The sequence below is a fragment of the Vidua chalybeata genome, chromosome 4 (genome assembly GCF_026979565.1).
Source record: "Vidua chalybeata isolate OUT-0048 chromosome 4, bVidCha1 merged haplotype, whole genome shotgun sequence".
In the NCBI taxonomy this organism is placed as follows: Eukaryota; Metazoa; Chordata; class Aves; order Passeriformes; family Viduidae; genus Vidua; species Vidua chalybeata.
This window is the reverse complement of record NC_071533.1, coordinates 30,678,290-30,687,137: the sequence shown is the minus strand read 5'-3', so window position 1 is coordinate 30,687,137 and position 8,848 is coordinate 30,678,290. Positions and strand designations below refer to the sequence as shown.

At 39.4% G+C, this 8,848-nt stretch overlaps 1 non-coding gene across 1 annotated transcript; it reads right to left on the bottom strand.

The window, feature by feature from the left end:
• Positions 1-8,427: 8,427 nt before the first annotated feature.
• On the bottom strand, positions 8,428-8,553 carry LOC128787676 (U6atac minor spliceosomal RNA). The gene has a single exon (XR_008430789.1). It is a non-coding gene; the product is annotated as a U6atac minor spliceosomal RNA (small nuclear RNA).
• Positions 8,554-8,848: the final 295 nt, after the last annotated feature.

Sequence of the window (8,848 nt, the reverse complement as noted above, 5' to 3'; positions counted from 1 at the left end):
TGGACTGATTCATATTCTCCTGAGCACCACTGCTTCTGAGGAATTCAGTAATTAAGGATGGGCCATTTCTTCACTTTTCTGTAATCTATGAAAAGCCTTTCCTTAGGTCTGTGGCCATTCTCAGGCTGCATGAATACATTAACTTTCTCAACAGTCAGGTTCTTAGTTCCCATTCAACTTACAGTGAATCATCTCTGGGAATGAGCTGTTGCCTGCATTTCAAGTCTGTCCTTCACAAATTCTTCACCTTGAATTTATTACTTCTTTTTATAGAAAAATAACAATTGGCATGATCAAGAAAAATAAAAAAAAAATCACTAGAGTTAAATAAAAAATTACATTGTTTTCTCATTTGCAATCAGAGATAAAATCCTAGTAACTCTGAGTGATTGTATGACCAAGGGATTGAACTAGAAGAGATTCTTCTAGAAATATCAATAGCTGAGAAAGGCAGAGAGTAGCAAGCTGTGAGCGAATAATGTGCTGATAATTTGTATTAGCATTAAATGTGCCTCTAAATCTCACACGGTTATATACAGCTGTGAATCTTTCACAGCTTATGTATCATGATTGGCATAAATTATTAATCATCTTTGGAGAGAAAACAAATACCCAGAGGTGACAAAATCAATGTGTTAAAGCACAATAATAAAGGGAATTGAAACACGTAAGTTAACAAACAAAGAGAGCTAAAGTATTATCAATTTGAATGTTTATGGCTAACAAACCACCCTCTCAACTAATGTACTTCTAATTTGTATAATTTTCTTGTGATTTAGTATGTGATATTTGAGATAATTGTACTAATTTTGCTAATTTTAAAAAGTAGCAATTGGAGACCATGGCATGGGAAGCAGTAGTATCTGAATTAACCATAAAATGCATTGTTAACCAGGCTGAGATTTTTTTCACTGTCAAAAAGTAATGTCGCATCAGAACTAGCAATTAGAATGTCTCTGCACAAAGCTATTTGGGCCTGTGGCACCACAGTATTCTGACCACAGCTGACTGCAGTGCAGGCAGAAAATACCACAGCTGAAGAAATAATCTATAATGAAGGACTTGTTCCACAAACGAGTCATTTTCTCATTAGGGAACATGACAATCAAGATTCTTACTAGCTTAATCATCCAGGTTCACTGATGACAAATTCTTCCCTGTAATTTCTCATCCTTTAAAGTACTTGGATTGGTTATCACTGTAGATCTGTTCTGTAAATTTGAACTCTTCATCTACAAATATTCACTTCTGGAGAAAGTCAAAATTAACTTTGAAAGTACTGGTAGATAAACTATGCACTTTCATTTTTCATGAACAGGGCACAATTAAAATTTAATTATTTTTATGTTACTTGAAAGTTAGAAGAAATTAAAAAAAAGCTGCTAGTTTGGATTTTAATGTAAACTGAAAAATAAATCTAGTCAACATTGCATCTTTATATTGCTATAACTCAGGCTGGTCCCATGATAATACTTGAATATTTTACAAGATTTCCTGCTTCTAGAAGTTGCTGGTAAAGATCCAAGGTATATGCTGAACACAGCGTGATCTTCCTGGACAGCAAAAATATTATATGCCATACTGCCAGGAACAAGACTGGGGAAATGCCCAATGTTGAAGAAAGACACCAGCTCTGCTGTGGGGGATACCTGACCCTAGGTGGGTTCCTCTTGTCTGTCATCCCCAGAGCATGGAACTGGGGACAAGCACCCAGGCATGGGGTCACGGCTGGAGTCACAATGAGCATGGGCTGCTCATTGTGTTGAATCGTGGCTGGAGGCACCAGGGAAAGAGGAAGGAGGAAAGAGGAATTCATTGTGTTGAATCTGGAGGCTGGAGGCACCAGGGAAAGAGGAAGGAGGCTAAATGATGAGCATCCTGTCATTGGCTATGGAAGAGAAGGGAAAACACAGTCAACTAATAAGGTCTCTGGTAAATTACCTTTGTCCTTCCAGAAACTGGTACTTTGGCATAATACTGCACAAGGTTTTATGTGTGTGCCAGCTCACATCAGCCCCTGCTGGAGCCTAAATACACTATAGAGCTGCTGACCTTTCTTTTCTCTTCTTGGTGTATAAGCCTGATGTAGAGATGTCCTTTTGCTTTGCTTTGTCCTATACACATCTCATTCTTCTCTCCCTGAATACCATGGATAATGTAGAATAACTCCATGCCACAAGATGCAAAACAGTGATAATGCAACACAGTGGCTAAAAATCACTTGAAGACAGACAATCAGCTGCCATCACCAAATTGTCCTGAATTGCAGTTTAAATTTAGTCTGAATGTCAGAAAAGATGGATTCTTTAAAGACTGAGGGGAAGCTACAGCTTTGCCATTTGTTTCAGTCTGAGTATTACCCTGGAGCAAGTGGGGAAACTGGCTGTAATTGGAGCTACTGTTCTTTCATTGATTTCTTTCTGTAAGTGCATGCTGCAGAGGGGAAGGCAAGAAGAATAAATTGAACATATTGTTTTTTTACAAAAACTAGGGCTTGATTGGTCTATCCTGGTTGCACACCTCACATGTTGGATAGACCCACTCTTCTCAGTCTGACATCTCTGGTCAGAGGCACCTCAGCAATAGTGGCTTCTTCCCTTTGCTTCTTGAAGAACAGTGAGTGGGGTGTTAAAAACTAGCTCATGAGGGAAGAGGACTGCTGCTACTCCAAGGCTGGTATATAGATAATTTAGATTGGAAAAGACCTTTAAGGTCATGAAGTCCAATAATCTGTAATGTGCCTGAGGTTAGACCTCTGTACCATTTCACATGGACTTGGCATAAGTTTACTCCCTACCAGCGTCACTCTCTGTACCCTGGCCAAAAAACCCAAGGGGATCCAGGCCAGCAGACACTTTTGTTTCCTCCTCATCTGCTTAGACACTACAGGCTATGTCTGATCTACTTGTGATGAAAGGGAAAGAGCCTTGCATACCTTTTGTCCACAGAGCAATTAAGAGCTGAGCAGCAAGTTAGCTTCAGACAAATAAAGGAAATAAATAATCTCTTGCTTGTGTCCTGACTGACCATCTGGCTGACCGACTGCTGGCAGCGTGTCACTCCCCAGGCAGCCTGCTGACAGCCCAGCACACAACAGCCTCATTTTCTGAGTGATTCTTTTTTGTTAGAAAAAGAAAAACGGCTTTTGAAGGCTCCTTTTTGGGCTCACAGCTGGATTTGGGAACCAGACAAGAAGTTACCTGGGGCTGACAAGGAAGTCTTTGACACGGCCTCACTTAATAGGACAGTTCACATCCCAGACAGCAACATAAGGAAGGAACAGCAGTATTCCCATGGTGCCATACTTCTGGCCACTCTTGAGATGTGTGCCCTCAGTCTGACACAGGGTAGGAATAAACCACGAGCCCTGTGGCCCACACTGGAGCTGGGCACCATGGGCTCTCCTTACCCTGGCCCACACCTTCTCTGGGAAATGTTCTTGAGGAAAATAAAGATTGGGACGAAAATAAAGAAGCATGAATGTAGCAATGACTATATGGAGTAATAATGAGTAATTTCATGTTTGTATTCACAAGGACGAGTTAAAGAATGTAATTATTTGATGTAAATGATGACTATTCTTATTAATAATGTTTATATTATCTCTCCCTAACAATAATATATGCTATTTGAGTTCCCTTTCTTATCATTATGGAAGAGGAGTTCCCTTTTTTAAAGTTAATTTCCTTTTTTACCCCTAATTTTCCTTCATAAGAGAAGTGAAAGCCTTCCTGAAATCTGATAGCTCTGCTGTTCTAGACTAGAGCAGACAGCCAGTTCTGTTTCCTTGCCAGTTAGTGATTTTCTCATGCTGACAGATGTGCAAGACAGTGATAGATCAGATTAATTCTAATTTCTGAAGTGAGCCGACATTTGAACCCAGCTAATTTAAAATGTTCTTTCTGTGTTTAGTCTGCTCAGGCAATTTAACTGCAAATCTTTCTCTCAGTGCTGTCCTTTCAGCTCCTACGGTTGGGTACACGCAGCCAGCGCTAACCGCTCGCTGATTACGGCAAACAGATGCAAGCGAATCGGAAGCTCACATGCATGCAATCCCCTGCATTAATTGCCTGTTCTGCTTTAGCACAGCTTTGTAGGACAACTCAGCTTGGCCCTCACTAGGGGATGGTTCCTCCTCACCTGGTCACCCAGGAGCTTGAGGGACATCACTTTGGGAAGGGTGGTGGAGGGTGTGAGCTTTAGCCATCTCACAAGGCAGTTCTCTGTTTAATCCTATTATTTTCTTGCTTCCCATGACTCACCAGCCTCACAATGTGATTTGAATCAGCCTAGCATAAATATTTTTTTAAAACACTCATTTGTCTTTGTTTCCACAGATGTCCTTTCCAAAGCTGCTTTCATTTCTCTCAATTCCTGTATTTGCTATGTCATCATGAATACACTTGCAGGCCTCTTTCTAGGATAACCAAAGGTATCTGCATCAGAATATGTCTCTTTTTCTGAAGAGGCTCTATAATTTTCATTGTAAATAATGAAAGCCCAAGATTGTTTTCAGTGAAAATTTAATTTTTTTCTTTTAATAGAAAACAACCTCAGCCTATAAAAATTGCTTTAATCGAAATCTCAATGTTTCACTGAAAATGTCTTGATGTAACATATTTGAAAAGTAAACATAGGCAGGAAGAGAATGCTTTTTCTTTTGACAACATTGGTTTGCCATTTATAGCCTCTTGACATTCTTTACACTCTAAATTTACACAATGTGAAATTATTGTCAATTATACTAATCTTTTTAATCCGCATTCTTAATATTGACAATACTCTAATCTTTCAGACACTCAGTTGTTTTCACATTTTATCTTCCTCCCAGCTTGATAAGCAATGAATCTCTTTCCACACTTTCTTTACTTTTGGTCTTGCTCCTATCAAGCATATACTCTTAACACAGTTTTATTCTAGTCCTGCTTCTGTCTAATAAAAGCATTTCTACTGTAGCCAGCTCTTGTCATCCTTTTGCTTTACTCTTATCTGAATCTTGGAGGAAAATGGAAAGTCTTCCTACAGGTTTTCAGAGTAAAACCAGACAACTTTTCCAGTTATTCCATATTCTGGTAGAATTCCTTATTTCTGATACTGAAATAAGGTTAGGAGGCTACCATCACATATTACTGGAACAATGAAAAACCAAAATGCCACAGAAAGTTAGTTACTATTTTTTATTTTTAAAAAGTCATTTTTGACATTTTAGAAAGTTTTGCCATTTGCTTTTGAGAACTTGGAAAGGTTTCAAAGTCTTTGTAAAAGAAACTTTTTTTGACTTCCTCAGAAGTTTTCTCTTGTCAGTGGCACTTTCTGTTCAGCCACAGCCCTGGCTGTTTGCATTGTTACCTCCTCTGATGTTTCTGTGGACACGTGTGCCTGTCACAGGCTGCATCCGTGTCCTTAAGTCCTTCTGCAGCTGCAGTCACAGCTCTGTGCAAGGAATTCACCTTTCAATGGATTTACAATCTGCCATTTTAAACAGTTCTTCCTAGACATTATATGCCTTTAATCCAGTTTCATTTATAGCTACTGGTAACTTTGATATTTTAATCAAATGTTTTTTCCATTGTATTTTGATTTTATTATCTGAGACTGAAAAATGCTGTCCTCTCTGTTAAAAGTGGATTTCTTCAACACCACTTTGGGTAATTTTAGCAGCTCTTGGGGCAGCATTTTGAAACTGTGTGATCTCATATATTAGATTATAAAAAATTAAAATTAAATTTTGCCAAAAAAATCTAGTTAAAAATAAGTGTAAATGAATACAACTTTGTTTCTAAAGAAGCACCATTTAAATGATTGTTTTTCCTATCAGAAGCATATATCATATTATTTACTACTTTGGAGAAATGGTACCAGTATGTGGCAGGTAATAACCAGAAACATTTACCTTAATAGCAAAATCTCTTTTGCATAAGTTGCATACATTTATTTTTCTCTTTGCCAGGACACCCTGGCAGAATTTAACCTTTGTCAAGCTTTGAAGAGAATGTGTCTAATTTCTGTTTCACAATACTTCCTAGCTCACTATAAATACAGTGTCATTCTTGAGCAGCATTGTGTACTGAATCTGTAATGTCTTACAAGAGAATTGTTTCAAATCAGTGAATAAATGAAAATCACTTGGCATTAATTCCAAACCTGAATTTTTTTTTCATCATTTAACTTGCTCAGTGCCTTGATTTTTTCCCTTTTCCATATACAGATATTTAATTATTTACTCCACAAAATGTTAAAAAAAGGGAAGGAAAGCTCCCCATCACATGGGATCAAATATTTGTAAATATTGAATAAGTGGATAATAAAGCATGCTAGACAAGACCACGATCATATGATGTAACAGTACTGTTTAATAAGTCCTTTCAAGAAGTGTTTGCTTCATTGTCTTTGATTGTCACTGACTGGTTACTTCAAGTTTCTTACTGTTTCTGAGAACAGAAAGTCCATGGGGAGCTACACTGCCTTCTGTATAATTTGAATTGATTTGTCCTTTTGTGTTGCTGCAGAAGATGGTGACTGTTTTCATTTTTCTACAGAAAAATTTTGCTAAGCATCTTTAACAGAAGGAAAGTATCTCTAATGCACTTCATGGGGTCGTTTTACTCCTAACAGGCAGGACTGCAGATAGGTAGGGAGCCCTGTGTGACTTCCAATCTAACAGTGCCAGGGTCTTTATCACAGGTAACAGATCTTCAAGACACTGGGCAGGGAAGTCAGAAATTCAATATGAACTATGCCCGTAACACCAAGCCAGACCATCCCCATACTGATTAAGGTGTATGTCAGTGCACTTTACTGAGTGCTTAGGAAAGGACAGCTCTCTCCTCCCTCACTGTTGTCTTCTTCTGCTCCTTTTTTCCTCAGAATATATGTGTCACTGGGATATTTCAGATAATTTTCCTAGTCTGGTTCAATACACACTGTCAAAGAAGGATTGGAGGGCCTGGGGTACAAACTGTGCTTCAGTGTGCTTTTGAAACAGTTTGGCTGTGTTCTGCTCTTGAATCATGATAAACTGTAAAAGTCAGGTCAGTCCTTAAAGAATTAGTAAACGAGCAAACAAGTGCTATATGCAGGAGGAGTGAAAAAGGCTCCTGATGAAATATGAGTACGTAGATTGCTCATCTGTACTGTATATTGTATACTTGTATACTTGTTAGTATATTTATATATTAAAAAAAAAAAAACAGATTTCTGAGAATAGTCAGCTTTATAAAAACTGATGACTGAAGCAGAGAAAGCATTAGCTTTCTCATTAAATGCTAGTTACTGATAACACTTGACTGACCTATATACCACTTAAACAAGAAAAAGGTATTTCTGGAGTACCTGGGGAAATTAGCTGTGGCTAAATTTTCTTTAGATTTTAGAAATGATGTCAATCATTTCATGCCTACAAGTTTCATAATGTGGTTTGAGCTAGGCAGCTGTTGCTTATGCTGCTTGTCTCATGCAATGCAGCAGAGTTGCATGAGAATGAGAATGAGAGCTTCAGGATCCAGCCACATCATAGCAGAATATTAATGAGCTAGCTAGCATCCTGTTTGGTACACCTGGAAAGTGAATAAACCCCCAAAAATATCTGAAATATTGAAAGAGCCCATGCTTTGGTACAGAGCCCAGCACTGAGGGAGAAGAAACCTTAATCTGTATGGCCTTCCCACTGCTGCTGCACACCAAACTCCCATGTGCACTCCATAGGGAGACTTCAGAAGTGATGCATGGATGCAGGGCCTCTGTGCTCACCAGAAGCCCTTTTGGCACCTTAACTCCTGCTCTATGAGCCCAGCCCTGGCCAGGAGTACCTGCTGCTTTCCTTCCCAGAGCATGGACTGAGAGCCAGGCAGGGGAGTGCAGGGCAATGGGGCACAGCTCTGTTTTCTATTGTGGGAAGGAAGGTAAAACCTGCAAGAAGAAGGCAGAAAGGAATTTTACCACATCACATCAGAAACCTAAATTTTACCTGTATTGTGAAGAAACCCTGAGTCAGTTCTGACTGCACACCTGACAGCAGCATTTTGAAGTCTTCTGTAACCTACAGTAAGGGGTTCTGTGCATTTGTGCCTATACCTGAAGTGCTGGAATAGAACAACCACCAGTGAATTTGGATAGGCAGTAACTTTACATACTAGCCTTTTGCCTTGTCACAGAATCACAGAATATTCTGAGATGGAAGAGACCCACTTTGGATCCCACCCACAAGGATCATTGATTCCAACTCCTGGCCCTGCACAGGACATCCCAAGAGTCACACCCTGTCCCTGAGAGCATTGTCCAAACGCTTCTTGAATTCTGCCAGGCTTGGTGCTGTGACCACTTTCATGGGGAGCCTGTTCCAGTGCCCAGTCAGCCTGTGGATGAAGGACCTTTTCCTAATATCCAACCTAAACCTCCCCTGACACAACTTCATGCTGCTCCTTTGGGTTAAACATGGTTAGATGCCACAAAGTAGGTGGCAGTGCCTTAACTGTATGCATTTTGTACAGGCCACAAGGGCCTCTTCCATCCTTTTCAAGGAGAGTGCTGATCTTCTCTCCTTTCATACAACACTCAAAAAAGGTCATCATTTAGAATTACCAAACATCCCTAATTATAAGACCAGACATCCAAGCAAATAAACCTGGTCCTGCTTCAACCACCTACTTCAAACCTGCCATATGACTCCTTGAGGTTTGAGTGGATGTGCATACATTCTATGCCATCACATCTGCAAACAAAAGTCCTACTGAAAGACACAGAGAAACCTGGATTATGAAAAATGGCATATAATGAGTAGCATGTAGCATCAGTCTGACTGACATGTGACTACTGTCACTGCTCTTCCTGATCCTGGGGGTGCAGAAAA